General features: G+C 40.9%; 1 protein-coding gene across 3 annotated transcripts in view; it reads left to right on the top strand.

Annotated features, from left to right (window-relative positions):
• Positions 1–19,491, top strand: part of adra1ab (adrenoceptor alpha 1Ab) — a 195,454-nt gene that overhangs the window by 162,499 nt on the left and 13,464 nt on the right. Inside the window, exons 4-5 of one of the 3 annotated variants that reach the window (XR_003986198.1) lie at positions 6,480–6,606; positions 10,057–12,379. The exons of 1 other annotated variant lie outside the window; for it this stretch is intronic. The gene's annotated coding sequence lies outside the window, so the exon portion shown is untranslated. Of the gene's footprint in view, positions 1–6,479; positions 6,607–10,056; positions 12,380–16,518; positions 16,581–19,491 lie in introns of those variants that run through there. One more of the 3 variants, XM_030435688.1, reaches the window with a different exon arrangement.

Genomic DNA, 19,491 nt, shown 5'->3' with positions numbered 1-19,491 from the left:
ACCCTTTTATACAGAGTGTTTTCTCTCACAACATACTTTAATGATGAGGAAAGGCTGCTTTCAGTATTTTAAATGTTTCCTTGCATGCAATGTGTCCCTGCAGCGAAAATAGGGGCACATTTCAGCAGCCAAACTAAAAGCTGTAGTTATAAACTTGACAGGACAGAGGAAACTCTCCAGAGCAAAACAGAGTGAAACTTTTCCGCGGCTGAAATAAATGCATTCGGACAGCTCTTGATGGAACCCCGGATTTATCACGAGGGCGGCTCTTTTATGAACACGGACTGTGTGCGAGACTTTTAGGATGTGGAGAAGAACATCGTTTAATACAAGGTTCTGAGCGATCCTGTCGGCCTGTCGAGGTGTGTAAATAATCAATGAGGTTAAGCGGCTGTGCCTCGTGCGTAAATGCACACAGGGGACGTGCCTATGATTCCTGCTGGGGGGTCGCTGCGGGTAATGTAATTAATATATTCGTCATTAAAGATGTACTATTTCACCCACCCGCCTCCCATCCCTGTGCATCTGCATACCGGTAGTTCATTACTTTAACTGACTTTTACCTTATTATCTTGTATGTGCTTTCAAAGGCCCCACTGTCAGCTACAAATTTCCACAAACCAACGACCTCCAACTGAAATTGGTTTTGTGATCATGTGTCATCCACTTACACTCACTGAGAGTCAGACAGCTCTGCCAGATCCAGACATTTGGATCTGAAGCCGCTGTGAACATTTAATCAGTCTGATTTGGAGGAATGCAGTGTGTTCCACTCAGATTATATCAAAAATATTGCTAATGAGTGCTTCAGTGCTAAATTAATCTCAGCAGCCTTTGCAGACTATCAACAGCGTTAGCCAACTTCCTCCAGGCAGCATTACGTCCATCAGTGGGAGTCAGAATTAGATAGGAAGAGGAAGAGAGTTCACACAGTTAAGGGAAATGTTGATACAATTATAAATAAGTTATCTTTAGCTTTCCAAGACGAGCCACGAAGCTGCGCAACTCACAGACGTAATAGCTCCAGGTACAGCTCAAGCAGATTGCTGGGTGCTTATATTTACAGTGGGTAATAATTAACAGAGTTTTGAATAAGAAGACTAAGACTCGACACACAATAGAGTCTGTAGTCTGTGAACAATTCTGCAGGCTAAATGCTAAAAGCATCTGTAGCGACAATGCTAATGAGAAGTAATGTTTATGGTTTATCCTTAGCATAATAACTAATATACTAATAAAACTAATTAGCACGAAACACAAAGCACATTTAAGGCTAATGGGAATGTTTTGTTTTAGGTCAGTCATAAACCAAAGTAAAAGGCAAATAAAAAATGTTGACATAATGATGGTGTTATATGAAAAGTTAAAATAGTGTCATTTGGTGTTGGGTCTGGTGCTCCCTGTGGACCAAAGCGGGATGAGACTCAAAACCTACTGAAAAAAAAGGTCTTGATCTCAGATACAAGGTGTATTTAATACTATTTGTCTTTTCTAAACGAAGCTACCTGCAGGATGCTTAGCTTGGCAGTAATGTACAGTATCTTTTTGTGTGAGAGTAAAGGTGCAATATGTAGGAATTGGCCACCCGTTGAATCATATTCCAAACTAACCAGGGGGAAGCATATCACCAAGGTAACCACCAACTGTAGCTAACTGCTGCCATCAGCTAGTTAGCTCAGTTAGCTGTGCAGTTAGTGGTCCGCACTGGTGGCCCAGAGCAGTTGGGAGTGTTAGCTCAGGAGCTTTGGACTGTGACAGGCAGGCTAGCTAGTCAGCATGCGAACTTCAGTAATTATCTTTGCAACAATACATAGATGCCATAACGACAAAACTGTTAATTTGTCACATTCTGTTCATTAGTTTAGTTCATCTTTGGATGTTTTTGACTAAAATGATTACATATTGCACCTTTAATAGCTGTACAGTGAAACAGAACAAAATTTTTTTAAGTACCTTTCATACATATAATCCTACAGCTATCAGATTCAGTTGCTTGGTAATGGCAGTTTTGTTGAGAAAGCATCATAAAATATTCACTATTAATGTTATGATTTCATTTAACTTTATAGAAAAAACAATCTCGTCACTGATTGTCTTGTATCTTTAGGTTGTATTAAAGAGGCATCAAAATTAAAATTGATTTCTGAATTAAATTTCATAACCAGTAAAAACTGGCATGAAACAGACTGACCTTAAAGGACAACAAAGTTTCATACTGTTTTACTGTGTTTATATGTGGCGGACCCTGCAACCTTCGTGGCTTTAAGCAGCATTTTGGGGACCTTATTTTCCTCTGAAAACAGCTTGTTTATTCAATTATGGAATAAAATCAGACTTTCCTATAAGCTTGATTTTTTTTTTTTTTTTACTTTATTTGCATTCATATGTGGGTATCTGTTTAAAGAGATTAGTCAAAATGATGAGTAGGAAGTCCCGGCCTGGATATCCGTTATCTGCCATCCAGATTTGTGCTGGCTACATCAGAGGGCCCGAAACATTGGCTGTCGACCCAAGAGTCTAAATCGTCATCAGACAACAGCCTAAGGGTTCTGAGATTGACTTGTGAGATCCTTTATTCACACAAACAAATCACAATAACTCTTTCACATCCACACCCACACCATTTTGGGAAGCCGCCGGCATTGATAAGAGTAAAAAGCATATAACTAGAGGGAACAGTTTGAGCCTGGAGTTGTCTGTCTGTCTTTATTGATGGCAGGAAACCAGGGACTTTCGCTGAGAACTTGCTGTGCTCAAATACGAACTCTGTACTATCATAAATAAGACAAATAACACAGTACAGAGTATGTGCTACCTTGCGAGAAATCCAGACAGAACTGGGCAATAAGGGGGAAAAAATTAATAGCATGAGATACCATGTACACCTCAGCAAAATGTCTTTGTTGGTACATTAAATCAGAAAGTAAATTACCAGACCCTCTACCACGCAGGCAGTCAGGAACATTATTAAACTCAGGGAGCAAACTAAAATCCAGGTAACACCAGAAAAACACTTTGCTTAGAGGTTCTACAAACGTCCGGTCAGCGATATCGCCGGTATTTGAAAAAGAAAAAAAAAAAACTCAACCAGTCCCAGACTTTCTCTATTATTTAATAGCCAGTCAGATACATTTCATAAAAAAGATAGGATCAAGTTAACAGAAACAGAGCACATGCAGTGAACCATCTATCAAATGCCTCCCAGCACTTTAATAACACAAAAACCTGTTTCAGTCGCTGGTCATCAGAGAGGGCTGAAAGTGAATACCAGCCTCGTGCCAAGGTATGTCTGCTGCCATGGAAAACATTACACGGCCCGCACCAGCCTATTCTTTATATTCACGACATGTTCACTCTCTGCTCCAGCAGCCATAAAGAAGAACTCCTGAGGTGAACACGGTGCCTCGCTGGCTGTGGCAGAGCTGGCAGGACACGCTGTTCACCTCGACCGGCCCGTATCGCGTTTACTGTGTTGTATGACTTCGTTCTACTCGGTATATCTTCTTGGTACCCTTTAAATGATGAAAATGGATAAAATAGGAATCAAGAAGTAGATATATTATCTTACGATTTGAGTTTTATATGATGTCATTTGGCCTTTAGAGGTGCGATAGCAAAGAATTTCAGTTGAAAACAGTCTGACTTTAATCTCAGAATTCTGACTTTAAAGTCAGAACTACAAAAAAAAATTCACGTGTGGCCCTAATCCTCTTCCGTAAAAATGATTTAAAATGGTCAACAGAATGGGAAGAAATAAAAGTCTTGACATTATGACGTCTTTGTATTGCGGTGCAGAGATATCTACTGAAGTTAGCATGCCAACCAGCTAGCCCACTGTGAAGCGTAAACACCAGCACTTCCCTTGTGCACCGAGCTAGCTTCGCTAATTGTAGCTACAGTTACTTACTTACTCTGGCAATATGCTGCCACTTGTTTGTTTTGAGTTAGAATTCAGAAGGGTGGCCAAATCTCACAAATTGCAACTTTAATATTGTCACTGTTTTTACAATGGGCGGCTGTAGCTCAGTGGGTAGAGCTGAGGACTAGTGACCGGAAGGTTGCTGGTTCGAATCCCTGGCTCCCCAGGGCGGGACAGAGTTACAAGCCGAAGCATCCTCGAGCAAGATGCTGAACCCCAACACTGCTCCTGATGTGCAGTTGGCACCTTTGTGGCAGCCACTGCCATCAGTAAGGGCCCTGCGATGAGCTGCCGACTCATCCAGGGAGTACCCTGGCCTTCGCCCATAGAGTCACTGGATTTGGCCCCAGTACCCCCCCCCCTCCACCTTGAAAAAAAGGTGGTATAAAAGCGGTAACATCTCCTGCGACCCGCATGGATAAAGCAGAAGAAAACAAAACTGTGTTTACATTTGAGACTTTCCCTCTTTTTCCAAGTCTTTCAGGTGTTCCGTTTACATCAGTGCAAGTGGACTCAATATTGATCAAAGCCACCAAAATTGCCTGATCAACATCTCTCTAAAAGAGTTTCATAATCAGAAATTCCTTTTTTCTTCCGGCAAATGGGGAAATTTGTGACAAGATGTGACAATATTGTGCGAGGGAAACTCTCTAATGTCCCTCTGCTGTTTTGATATGTTTTTCATGCACATGAAACCAAACAAATATTGTGTAACAGTAATGTGTGTGTCTAGGGTGAAATCCTTTGTCTGAGGGCTCCAGACATGAGTTATGTCTAATGACAGCCATCTGGTTGCAGATTATGAGTGGATGTATAGTGTATGGTATAATGTGTAGTTAAAGCTAACAATTAGGAACTCAGTTAATGAGTTCATCCTGGAGGGGGTTGATGAATCCCCTTCCTGTCTTTAAGTGTGATGACCTTAGCTTGATGTATGGTTGACATGTATAGGTCTATATATGTTTCCTGAGGAAGATGTGGAGATCATTAGTATGTTGAGTGGAGTAAGATCATTATGTAATCCTTCTACTATGTTATTATAAAAGCAGAGGAGAGACTGCCTCACTTCAGTCATCATCTATGCACTGCTGATGCGTGACTAGAAAGTAAATATAGTGTCAAAGTTGGCATTTTGACAACACTGGACTGGACAGCACTGGACAAGTGACTGATTTTCAGTTGCCACAACAATCATAATCCTCATGAAGTCAGGGTTTATTGCAGGGCTGGAAGTTAGTGTTCGTTGGGTGTACCTCGCTCAAAGGATAGGTTCACTCAGAAAAGGAAATTCAGTCATCAGCGATTTCCTTTCATGCTGAGAGAAAGTCGGCTGAAGTTTCGAAGTCCACGAAACATTTTCGCAGCAACACGGCGAGGCAGCCCTTCTACTGAAGTAGAAGGGGACTTTTTTTTTTTTTAAGTAAGAAAACAACCAAAAAATTGGTTCAATACAACTCGTCTGGTGCAATCCAAGGTTCCATATGCTCACCAATCCCAAATATTGCAACAGTGTTTTGCTGTGAAGATCAGAAATGCTCTACGGACTAACAAATCTCCCCTGACTTTCCATCAGCAAGGGGGGTGATTGATGACAGAATTAAATTTTTTGTGTGAACTTAACCTTTAACCAGTCTTGCATGGTAAAACTTCTCTCCACAGCTGTCATGCAAGAGGGTTATTTTTGGCCACGTTTCTGCAGACAGCGTAAAAGTACAGAACGAAGTACATGAAAGCATCTTCGCAATCTGGTTTGTACGTTCATGCGTGCATGTCTGCGGTGGTTTGTTTAACTGATACGTGCAAGTACTGTGCACTATATGTTTGGAAGACATGCATGCATTTATTTTCATTTATTTATTCATTGTGTCTACTAGTTTATTCAGTCCCCCTTTGAACGGCGGTGGATTCAACTTTGATCAGCAGTTCTTCAACATGCACCAAGTAACCGGTTGTGCGTGTACGTGAGACTCGTGCAAAAACATTCACTTAATAATGGATGATTCATAATTGCAAGTAAAGGGAGACTCCACTGTTTTCTTTAGAACATATATATGTATATGTAAACCAGTAAACTTTAAAGAACTTAAAGTAGGATTCGTAAACAAATGAATAAATCATCGTCATCGTTATCAAATAACAGCGACACACTTCTTAGGAATCCTTTGTGCGAAGACATGACAGTAAATGATATCCGACCTGAGCAAACAGAGCTGTACATGTTGGGACTGAAAGAACCAGTTACCTGTTTACTTAATCAGATAAATATAGCAACAGCAATACTGGCAGTAATTAAAAAGTCATTCCTCAAGCTGACTTAGTCAGGTCCCTGCCATTAACTGCACGCCACGGGCTGTCTTTCATTTCATTTCCCTTCCTGTATGTTCCTCCTCTCGTCTCCCCTGTTGATGTATCCATCTTGGTTTTTCTCAGTCAACCCCAGGGGCTTTTAAAGTTAATCAAACAAAAAGTGCTCATTTCAAATTCCATTTGCCCGTCCCTAAGTGCATTCCACTATTAACCGGACCCCCCCTATATCTTTTATTCCCCAACAACTCCCCAGGCGTCTCCGGCATCCACCAGCATCTCTGCACAGGAAATCAAATTAGGATTGACATCGCTTCTCTGGAATCTCTACCTTGCTCTGTCTACACAGGGAGTGAAAACAGCGTGCCATACATTTGATGGATGTAAGTGCACCACCAGTATCTTATCAAAAAATGAGCTGTGGCTTTAGAAGGCTGCACAGAGATGTGTCAGTTCCTTTGCTTAAAACTCTGCTGCCTGTGTGACAGCAAGTTATTATATTGAGCCGGCCTCTGAGCATGCTGGGAAAATGATAATGCATGCCTGTTGGTCCCAGAGTAACAGGTGAGGGACGGTTCGGTGAAAGCATTTTCCCAACTGCAGATCATCATATGAAGCCATTTCTGCTACCGAGTACCTCAGCAGTAAAAAAGCTTTCAACCTACAGAAGCTGGGGAGCTTTGAAGGGGCTCTATTCAACTGTTTGTTGTCATTGACCTGATTCATCGCTTTGTTATTGGCCATCCCTGAGCAGATTGTAATGTGACATTAAAAATGACACATTCCCCGTCTCTCTCGCTTGCCCGTTCAAGCCTGTGGACAGTTTGTATTGGTCGAATGCTGTTGGACTGTGGATTTCTTCTAAGAGACTTTCCCCAACAGTTTGAATGACGTGCGTGTATTCACGTCCGTGACTGCCTCGTCTCAGTGCCTCGCTCCTCTTCGTTAACAGAGAGCAGCAGCAGCTAACAGTAGCTCAGAAAAAGCTAACACAAGACAACGACCAGCTTTTAGCGCAACACACAAGTTCCTTTTAATGTAAAGACACAACCCTGGATTGTTACCGAGTTGTTATGAAGTTAGAGCGAGAATGTTAGCTAACAATTCGCACATCCAGCAGACACAGAGCGACATTAGCATTCATTTGGAGTCAGGGTCATGTGTCTACACAGTAAATGAAAGCCCAAAAACTTTTAGCTCTCGTTTGGTTTCTGTCGCCATCCAGAGTGAGTAGCTGCTCGATCCAAGTGGCGCATGCTGGAGCATGTCCGCCATGTTGGACACTTAGCTACAGCGGAGATAAGCACACGCACTACTTTAGTCAAACCAGGCTTTATTTGACATGGGAATTGTAAGAACCAATTTTAATTTGACAACAGTACAACATGGCAGCAATATAAGCACTGTAAACTAGCCTATGCTTTGATACGTAGCCGCTCACCAGCAATTTAGTTAAAGTAACTTAACTAAATGTCAGTTCTGCATGTGGTATGTCTAAGTGATGCTGACAGACATACTAACCAAGATGGCCAACCCACTGCGTAAACCGCATGCGCTACTCTGGCTCATTAAGCTAGCTGTTGACAAACAAAACAATGAGTTAAAATGGGCTAAAAAAAAAAAAGTTGGATGATTATTCGTTGCTCATGCCAAAGCTGGAGAGAATCATCACCCAACTCTCTTTTGTAGCCTCTTTTAGCTCATTTTTTGTTTTGTTTTTTCCCAGCTTGTTGCTACATGACTGATTGCGTTTTTGCTTCGAAACCAAAACAGAGGCCAAAAAGCAGATTGTTTCAGTGAAGGAAAAAACAACGTTGGATGCCAGTATATCTTCTCGGCAAACTCTTCAGATTTTTTTTTTCTCGAGTTGAGCGCGGCAAACAAACATCCATCCACTGCAGTCGGCAGTGCAAACCTCCCCATACACCACCCACTCACCCTTCCCACAACCTTGCGCCTTGAGCTTTTCCAGAGTGACTCGGAGGAAAAACAAAATCAGAAAAGCCTCAAGGCAGTTAGCCAAGAGCTCCCTATGTGCCAGGATACCAGCTTCATGTTTACGCAAACAAGCTGAACCTTTAAGCCAAAAGTTAAGTTAAATGAACAAAGCTGACATAGTTTGTGCAATATTTCATACATTAAAAAGATGCACAAGGACTTTTAATTATATAAAACAGCATATTGGACAGTACTACATATGTCTTCATTAACAATGCAGTGAGGATGCAACAAATCTGCATATTGTGGGGGAGTATATTAGAATCCTATGTACCTCTTTTCGCTGGAGATTGAAAACAGTCCAACACACAGGACAGTGAGCCAGAACTAAGGAATAACATGAGACAGTAAGATCAGATAAAGGTGCATCGGCTGCTGATTATACATGCAGGAGATCTTCATTAGGATTAAAGCGATAGAATCGCTGTGAAATCAACTTCAAGGCTTTAAAGGCTTTGGGGTTTGGTTTACATTGGAAAAATAAGATAATAGCTATTTTCTTAAATGTCCATGAAATTTAAAGAGGGTGAACGGGCTCGAGCTCCCCGTGTTATACAGTAAAAGCAAGGAATGAACATTAGCTGCCTTCTTCCAATTTGATGCCTAATTTCCCCTTCATTTTCCCAAACAGCAAAGTTGGAGGCGGCCATTATTGCTTAGCTAAGTGTTTCTACAAGTTGAAGGAGTTGTGTGAATAGTTTTTTCGAATGTCGGGTCTCCTTTTTCTCATTCAGGAAATCTTCCAGGGAGGCTGGTGTCGAGCCAGCCCTCGCTCCTGCATTCGAGCAGCAAACTGGATGAACAATTAGGCGCGCTAATCTCGTGTGGGCAAGCCTTTACCTCCCTATGAATAATTTAGCGTTTAACCAACTGTGGCTGATAACAAACCAAATGTATTTCCCTCTGCCAAGTGGAGGCAGGAGCCGTTGAATGTTTGCGCTCTCCAGGCAGTAAAAGGAGAGAGGAGGATTTTTCCCAAAAATGTCATCAGTTTAATGTCTGAGGTCGGCGAAAGCGAGAGAACATCAGTTGTGAGAGGGTGTTCTTGGGCGCTACAGCAAGGTATCAGCGGCGGTCTGAAACGCCTGTCTGCTCAGGGCGAGGAAGCTGACCTTTAAAAGTGAAAGAGGTTATTTGTATGTATTTATTCTTTTCTTTTTCTTTTTTTTTTTTTTGAGAAGTTTTAACAAACAAAACTCCAGACAGGAGCAGAACACCCGACACAGAAACAGTCCTGCCCACCGGATTACGACCGACCGCCGAGCCTGATCGGTGCAGCGATTTCAATAAAGGTTGAATGAATGAATATCCGGAGCAGCGAAGTCAAATCGTTGTGTTATTACAGAAGCGCCGGAGTGAGTTCTCCTTTTGCAAGCAGCAGATCACAGGTTATTTACTCGGCTTAGATTTGATAATCACGCAGATCAAGGAGGGCATGAAGGAGAGACGCTACTCTCATTGAAGTCTAAAGTGCATTTTGAGTGCTGGAGTGATTCTCTAAACTTTGAACAAAATTGTCAAGCTGTCACTTCAGGGCAGCGCCTTTAAAGCGTGCACCTGATAGAACTTCGCGTGACCTTTGCAAATGAGCTGATGGGCTCAGAGAGAGGATTTGAGACGAGCGCTTCTTCGCAAAAAACAACTGCCTCAGGCCTCTCAGCGTTTCCATCTCTTAGATCTTCACACAGAGCGACTTGACACACACCTTAATGTGTGTCCCTCGTCGTTCTAATATTTAGAGGCACTTATTTTTAAATCAGTCAAAACTTCTTAAGCAGGTAAGGAAGAAGATAATCGCTAGTTAAACTGACTATAGACAATTTGTCATTCTGAAGTGAGTACTGATTGGCTGCGGAAAAATGGCACCATCCACCATCCTCAGAGGAAAGCGCATCTGTCAACACAAGAGGAGGTATTGTTTTCGTCGGCCACCAGCCCCAGGTACCGCTGGAGCAACTCTAATAGCTGTGGAAACTCTGATGGAGGAGGCGAAGAAGGTGAAGACTAGGGAGAGCGATCGAAACAGATGTGAAACAACAGTGAGTAAGTAACAGAACTGGCCGACCTATTAAAGACTGTCCGGCTAGATCACTAAACTAGCCCAAAACCATGCATGTACTCCAAATGGTTGAACAACAGCTTTGAATTTACTTTGGACTTGGCTGGGATACGCTTTAAGTATCATTTAAAATACACATAGAGGAATAAGAACAATAAGACAACTGCGTCCGGTCAAACTAAGATTCCTACAGTGGTTTGTTTTGCTTTGGTAGTAGCCTGGTTGCTGGCGGTAGCAATGCTGCTAATGCTGGCTTGTGTTGGCACCAACAGCAGGACCCCAGGGAAATGCTACAAAAGGGGGAAGATTGAACACTCAACCCAGTCGTCAGAATAAATGTTCACAATGTGCGTTTCTGCGAACACTGAGTTTCTTTAGGATCGATTTTCAATTTAACGCTGTGACAATGCTGTGTTTATGGTCTGGTTGGATTTAGGTTGCGTCTGGAGATTGCGAGGTACCTGCTCCTGAGCCTGAAAGCCCATGCATAACAACAGAGACCAGAGATGCAACACACATATTGCTGCTGGTGCTACGTATTTCCCTAAAAAGAAACCAGCTGTGATTGATGGTGTCTTTTTTTTTCTAGTCTGAATATGGAGATATATTTTATTGATCAAGAATTAATGAACGAGTCGGAAAAGTGTGCGCGTCATTCTAAAGAGGCTCTGACAGTCTACAGAGGTGATGAGAGTTCACACATCAGTCTATTAGCGCTGAAGAAATTAATATTATCGCGCTCACTGCAAGTGCATCAGTACGAGTCAGTGAAACACAGCGGTGACGTGAAGCAGGTGCCTACAGCATAAACTGTTATCATCCCTGTCAATCATCGTAATCCATCCTCCAAAAATGAGGTTTCATACTATTTTGAGTAAACAGCAAATTAACGAATGCGACCGTTTGGGAAAATCATTCGCTCATTCTCTGAAGTGTGTTTTTTTTTTTCATTTTGTGGATCCATTTCTTGATCAAAGGTCATACGACATTGATACGATGGGTTTTAATCTGCCCGTCCATGCATCTCCCATGTACAACAACAGAAAAGAGTGTTTTTTTAAGGTTCCTCACCCTCCGTCTGCCGTCTGCCCCATAGCAACAGAGCAATGCGACATCATATCCAAACAAGTTATTCCAACTTTGACCGTGGAGGAAGAAGTCGTGTCTGAGCTTCTGACTTGTATAATAAGGCACCTAGAATCAACTGCCATTGATAACAGAGATAATTTACTCAATAATTCAAAAGATTACTTGTATTATTGACCTCTGTCTATATGACTTTATCTTGAGTGAGAATGAGGTTCTGACTCGTAAAGACAGTGACTTAGAACAGATTCTGAAGTCATTGTGTTAACTAGCTACATACTACACCAGTCTATACATGCAGATGACTTGCATTATTTACCATTTATTGTCTTTCTCACCTTGTATCTCCCCTCACCACCTGAGCTGCCAATGTTCACTGTGGAAAATAAAGGTGAGTGTGAGCTTCTGGTTTGGAAAGGAAGTGACTTAGTATAGGCTGTCACACAAAAATGAGGGAAAGTAATGTTTGACGTCGTTTAAGCTAGCTACATGTCTGTTGTAATCATATGAAATCAATTATTTAGTCATTCACAGATTATGTTAGCTGTCTCACCCACCACTATGTGTTGATCCTGCTCTTATCTCCCTTCACCACCTGAGCTGCTGCTGTTCACTGTGGATAAAGCAGGGGAGTGCGAGCTTCTGTCTTGGAAGATTAGTGACCCAGAACTGACTGATTGTTATTGAAAAAAGGGAAATTAATGTTTGTAATTGCTTTAATCTGTTTGTACATTTAATCTTCCTTTCTCAATAATTCAAAGATGCCTTGTTTTAATAACCTCTGTCTATCTTACTCAACCTTGGACAAAAACTGAGTTTGAGGTTCTGGCTTGTGAAGAAAGTGACTTGGAATAGACCTACGTGGATGTAATGCATGTTATTGTGTTAACTTCCTACATAGTTTATGCTGCACCTGTTTATAGTAGGACAACATATTAACTACATAACTAGCTCCAATCTAGGTGCTGTATCATAGGCAGGTGGGCTTGCTTCAGTGTCTTGAAGATGTTTCACCTTTCATCTAAGAGGCTTCTTCAGTTCTAACTAACTGGAGGTGAGTTACAGGCTCTTAAACCCTGTGTGGGAGTGTCCTCAGAGAGTGGTTAAGGACACTTGTTGAAACAGTTGACCCAACGGTTGGGTCAACGACCCACAAGTGGCCCTCAAGACTCAGAGCTCACACGAGACCTTAAAAACTCTGTAAGGACACTCCCACACAGGGTTTAAAAGCCTGCAACTCCCCTCCAGTTAGTTAGAACTGAATAAGCCCCTTGGGTGAGAGGTGAACGTCTTCAAGAAACTGAAACATGTCCAGTTGACTAGAATACAGATCTTGGATTTACCATGACCTTTATGACTGAGAACCTTCATCAACAACTAGCTACAAATAAGGGTTGTTACTGTGTTTGTTAATCTAATTTTACTTACCCAATAATTCGAAGATGACTTACTAACCTATGTCTATTTATTTTATCTTATTCAACCCGCTATGAACACATAGGTGAGTATAAGCTTCTTACTTATAACAACTTAGGACAGACTGTAACATTGAAAAATTAGGAGGTGAGGTATGTTATTGTCTTAGCTCGTTACATATTGTATTATACACCTTTCTATATAACAAAAATGACTTATTTTGTACTGAAAAAATGATTTACTTACATTTTTTTCTTACTCTTTCAGCTTACCCCACCACCTGAGCTGCTGCTGTTCACTGTGGAGATGTCGATGAGTGTGAGCTTTTCAAGCGTGAAATAAGTGACTCAGAATAGGCTGTAAAAACATTTTTTTTTTAAAAAGGAAGGGGGGGGGGGGGTGAATTGATGATTGCCATTATTTAAACTAGCAACATACTTTGAGCAGCAGCTGTTGAAACATATCATATTTTGTCTGTCGCACTAACCACCATGTGTTGTTTTCATGTCCTACTTCCTCCACCACCTGAGCCGCTGCTGTTCGCTGTGGCTGAAGTAGAGTTTCTGATTTATTAAAAAATTTAATTACAATAGGTTGTCATATAATAAACGGGGGAATTGTCGTTAATATTGTCTCACTGTGCGAACTAGCTACACACTTTTTGCAATACCGATTTGAACATATAATATCAATAAGTTAATGATTCAGAGATTATTATTATCATTGTTTTAACTGTTATTAGCTGTCTTACTAACCACCATGTGTTGTTTCTGCTATGTGTAGCTCTGTGCAGATTAAAGCAACCTTTTCGCACTCAGGTGGGGACACAAAAGAAGGCCCCTCAGAGGACATTTTAAGGACAGCCACAAAATGTTCTCTGAAAGTTGCAATATAAACTCATAGACTGGCAAGATCCATACACTGGATCAATACACCCGGCGGCAATAGATGTACGAGACGACGCTGAGGTTTGAAGAGGAATGCATCACCCTGACATTCAAGACGAGATGTGAGAAAAGATGTGAAAAAAAGAACATAAAGTAAACACTGCCGCCAGGGCCCTTAGTGACATCTGAGACACCTGTGGTCAGTTCACGGTGTTCACAGGGACCATAAATAACCCAACCTGAAATAATAACCTGAGAGAAGATACAGCCTATTTGTCATCCTAGAGCTACCAGTGATGTACTTGACAACTCCCAGCCCTGTTCAGGGCCGGCCTCAGTGCACCTGCTATCCCTCCGCATATTAGAGCAAGGCACCACCAGGACAGAGACATTCCCTTCGGCCCCTGGAGCAGCTCATATCGCTCATCCTGTGATTGATTAAAAGTCTTCCCAGAAGTGTGCTTCCAACTTTGTGGCAACAGTTTGTGACTTGACCCTTTCCTGTTTCAACTATGCTAGTGTCCCAGGGTGCATAAAGAAATGGATTCTCCAGTTTGGTGTGAATGAACTTGACTGTAAACCAGGTCTTATCACGCAACATCAGGGATGGACCTTACTAAAGCCTGAGGCCAGGTTCCGAAAGCTGTTGGAATCTATTAAACCAAGAGTGGAGGCTGTCACAGCAGAAGATTGATTCCCATGTTCAACAATCAAGGTTCAGTTGTAATTGCAGTCTACTAATAATGCTACAATCCTTATATCTTACTTTGGGCGTCAGGTTAAAGTACAGTTGGTATTTAGAATGATTTATCCCCAAAGGAGCGTGAATGTAGTCTTTGACTTTCTAATGGATTCATACCATTATATCCAGTGTACAAAGATTTGGCCTAACGTTGGTGCTAGAGGAAAGCTCAGCAGGTCTGAATGAGAAAGGAGTTTACCCTCTGGGGAGCGTGAAAAACAAATACTAAAATACAAAACTAACCAAGTATAAAATGTTCATCATTGCCCCTCAAAACAACCCGTATGAATCTTTTCTTTGTCTCCTCTGTCATCAAAGTTAAGGCACCCTCAGGCAAATAAAAGTCCTCTGTTGAGGTGAGACAGTTTAGAGAAAGGTTGTCATCGCAGCTAACAGAAACCAAGAACCACAGTCTCCTGTGTCACAGTCAGACATCTGGTTGACCAGCCGTGACCTGAGCTGATACATCACAGGTTCTGCAGCACAGTCACAATGTCAGGTTACCCCTGCCTTTGCTCCAGACAGACAACAGTCATCATCCTCGCAGCCTAAAGAGATGCTCGTCAGGAAAATGGAACAAACGTCTTTTTAAGTGTTTAAACTAACCATGAGTGCCACTGTTTCTCTGGTGAGGACATTTCATCTTGCTCATGGGGGATTTATCAAGCTGTACAAAATGTCAGGGAGTCACCAAAAAGAAATTGTAGAAATTTGATGATTATAATGATAAATATTATTAGCTAACTATGTTAGTCAGACTTCACTGTCCTGTATGCGGAACTAAGTCAGAAATATATAAATGTAATATCAGAAAAGACAATTAAATCTTTCTATTAAACAGCTGAGCATTTGCTGTGGACTATTTCAGCTGTGGATTGATACACATTTTCTGTGTTATAGTGTACTGAGCAGCAGGATGGTGTTTGTATGATTGAGTAAAAACACACTTTGTAAAATCACATGTTTCTAAGGAGGTGATTAACAGCTCTGTGACATAAGGAATCAGAGAAAACAACCTATGGTTACGCTGAATGAAATTACAAGCTTTAGTCTTATTTTGTACGGAGCTAGAACATTGAGGTTAGAATTTGGCTGTGAAAACAAAGAAGAAAATATTGTAATTACAAAAAAAAAAAAAAAAATTATGTCTGACATTTCTATTAGAAAAGTTGTACTGGCACTGAAAAAAGTTCCATAAAATACAGACATTAGAATAATTTCTTTGTATTTTATGATTGTTTTTCTTCGATTTCATCTTTACATTATTTTTTCAATTATATTTCTTTTTTATCATCACCATTTTTCAGTGTCAGCGTAAAGTGGCGGACCTCTGCCAAATATTAGTTAGAAACTGACTTTAAACCAGCCACCTTGGCATACTTGCACTGAAATAAATACGCAAAGAGAAAAAAAATAATTTAAGAAAAGTCATTAAAACAAAATAAAATGAAACACTTTTTATTTGTTTTAGTTTTCAATAATTGTTTCAACTTTATCCAGTGTTTCAGTGTGAATGTTCCCTTTATTAATTCAATTTATCTATTTTGTCTATTTATTCATTTATTTATCTATTTGATACCACATATTTTCAATGCCAAAAACAAAGGCACTTCTCTAACCCCATATGTTGGGCATTTCTTGACAAAATGAAAAAAAAAAAAAAAAACGTATCCATTAAGTTCAGTTTAAAAAAGCCAAAATCAATGGTGTGTTAATGTTTTAACAAGTGCATTTTTGTACCTTATAATTTTTTATTACTCCATTATGCTGCCTGTAGGCCTCCTCGTGTGTCAAAACCGCCCTGGTTGTTTGCAAACTCATATAAAATCATGCAGGTGTGATGTGGTCAGTCACTGCTGCAGTGTACAGATGTGGCGGCGGGCTCGGCCAGGGGGCGGGGCCTGGGAGGATCAGGTCGGGCAGTCCCCTCAGTGTGACTTGTCTTCCTCACCGGAGGAGGAGGAGGAAGAGGAGGAGGTGGAGGCAGGAGGAGGTGGTGGTAGTGGTGGAGGTGGAGGGAGGGAAGCTCCTCTACGAGCTGTCTGTGACGGACACAACAACGCATGGCCGCCTTCAGAGAAAATTACCTGAAATGTTTCCCCCCCCCCTCTTTTTTTTTTTTTTCCCCTACAAAAGTCGCTGCAGTGAGATGTGTGCGCTCTGAACAAGGTAAGACTTTATTTCTTTTTCTTTTATTTCTTTCTTCTCTCATCAGCTCAAACCTCACAGGCTGACTGACTTCAGATTTCCATAATGGATCGTTTTGATTATTTCGATGGTGTTTTTAATCAGGTGGAGAGCGTGCTGATTGTTTTATAATAGGCTCCTGATGAGCACGTTGTGAGAAGTGTTTTGGGGTTTTTTTCACCCTCGGTTGATAAAACCAATTCATGCAGTCCAACGTCAAGTGATTTATCCTTGTGTGTTTCAAAAGTATTCAGACATGATAAAAGTAAAGAGCACTGAGGAGAATAATAGGCTGTTTCCCTCTGCAGCCTCTTTCTGATTTATATTCAGAACATTTTCCCTCCATCAGGTAGGCCGGCTCAGTGCAAAACACAGATTGGGGATGGAAATATTAATCTTTAATGAATATGGCGACAGTGGTGAGTGATTGTAGTTTTTAAAAGACTGCAGAGGCTCATGTGTTTAAGCTTAGAGATTGAACTTCATCATCCTCTGGGGTACATTTTCAATTTGGGAATACACACTTACGACAAAACCTCTTCAGATGGATGAAAATCAGGTTTATTTTATTTAATACCACTTTTTATTGTATTTGTAATGAATGTACCTGCTGCTATGGTGACCGAATTTCCACTTGGGGACTAATAAAGCTATCTATCTATCTATCTATCTATCTATCTATCTATCTCTATCTTTACAAATTTTCCCTCATGGGGCTTTACAATCTTTGGAGCAGTATCCTCTATCCTCAGACCCTCAAAGACGTTGAGAAAGCTCAAGATCAAAACACATAACCGCCCGTTTCTGTAAGGCAGTGTGTGGTGTTCAAGGTTGACAAAGCGTAATGATTAATGTCACCAAGGTTTTTTGAATTATGAGCCTCAGTCGATGACTGCTCCCTCCTTCCCGCAGCGTGCAGGTTTTCAGAAATGGACTTTAAATGAGCAGTAATTCATCACGATGGAGCGCCGCTCCAGAGACCTGACGCTAACAGTTATATTACAATGTTTGTAGAAACAAATGAACTCCACAGGGGCCCGCACACTGGCAGTAGAACACATCAGCATGTTGGAGGAGATTCATGTGTGTCTTTGAAATCTGTTCACCTGAAGAATGCTTATTCCAGTCACGTAAAGTCGAGGCCTTTGTCTCAGTGGTGGTGCTCTGCAGAAGTATTTTGAATATTTGAATATGAATTTTGATTTCGTCCTTTTGCCCACACTGTCTTTCTGTTTTTCTCTGGATTATATCTTTTTTTTTTTTTTTCTTCTATGGGGGATTTTGAACTGTTGATCAGACAAGACAAGCAATTTGAAGATGCGTACATTATGAAGCCACACAGTATTCGAACGACGCATTGATTCATTACTCGAGTACAAAACAGATGAGAGGCAAGGCTGGAAATAATTGTTGGTTGCAGCACCAAGCCCTTGTGCATGAGAGACAGTAATAAATCAGTCATGTTAAAGGTGAGGACGTGGGACAATTTGCTTGAATCAGCATAAAAAGCTTTGGGGATGAGACTCAGCAACCAGCTATCTCTGTACAGATAGTTTCATCTTATATATCTTTTTTGGGTAATATTTTACCGGTCCAGAAATTTCCTAATAAATAGGAGGGAGTTACCAAACAACATCTTTGATATGTCTTTGAAATTAACCCCAAATGACCACAATGATTACCTTGAATTATTACCCCCTATCAATTAGTGCTCTGCTAATATATAAGGGGAAGTTGGACAGAAACTAGTTGGAAATTAAGCTGCAACAACTCAGCTGCAGTGAGTGAGCTAACTTTAGCTTAGTGTCCTGCGGACGGGAAGTTAGACGGAAACAGGATGGAAATTAAACTTGCATGGTATAATTTTTAATGATCATTCTGCCGATCGTGACTTTTTTATTTCCAACCAGTTCCTCGCTTCCTCTCAGCAGGCCATTACTTGAATGGGACTGCTTTCCAATAAATTGCTTGGCTTGGTAATTAGCGCCTACTAGTTTGGACCAGTGTTACCTTTTTTTAATGCAATTTTCCCAAAAACGAATAAAGGTGATTTGTTTGACACAATGCACAGAGGAATCCTACCATTAACTCTACCAAGATTTGATTTGATTTTTTTAAGTCTGCATTTGGCTGAAAATGTGGCACGTTGTAACATTTTTCCAAGTCGAAGGTGCCAGCAAATTGGAGCATCCATAAACTCAGTTTATGTCACTGAGGGACGGCAAATAAAACACACATGCTTTTAAAAGAACATGAGCTCCTGACGAAATAATGTCAGGAGACCTTATGTTAATGTTGTGCACATTCTCCCTGAGATAATAATTCTGTCGTCTGCCCATAAACTGCTGTACTGATTGAATATGCCCACAGTCAGGCTACATTAAACCACTTAATAAGCTCCCTAAATATTCTTCCTCCTAAAACACAATCCTAATTATGAGTCCAATCATAGATTTAATTGGCCGACTCGTTTCAATTCTGTAATGGCCACTCAGACAGAAGGCAAACAGGAAAGTTTCTTCAAGGGCAAAGTGCCATCTTTGCATGAGATCCACTAATGCAGTAAGAACTTTGGATTTCAGATGTAAATGGGGGTGTAATGATATTAACTGATAGCTTTTATCAAATACCCTGCAGAGAATGACAGATGAACGCAGACTCGCTGTTGGTATGAGCTGCTGGTCAGGAAGACAGTGTCCTCAGAGATGCCATTAGAAAAAATGATTACTAATGGCATCTCTGAGGAAATTCTTAGCTAATCTCTTTTTTGATTTTTCAAATGAGATGGGCCAACATGGCAAACAAATATCAACATATTTTAAATGAACAGTTGACTCAAAAAAATGTGATGTTTCGTAGTCCACAAGACACTTCTGGAGGTACACAGCAAAAC

This window comes from Sparus aurata, chromosome 12 (genome assembly GCF_900880675.1).
Source record: "Sparus aurata chromosome 12, fSpaAur1.1, whole genome shotgun sequence".
Lineage (NCBI taxonomy): Eukaryota > Metazoa > Chordata > Actinopteri > Spariformes > Sparidae > Sparus > Sparus aurata.
The sequence above is the reverse complement of the archived record's forward strand: the minus strand, read 5'-3'. Positions and strand labels throughout refer to the sequence as shown.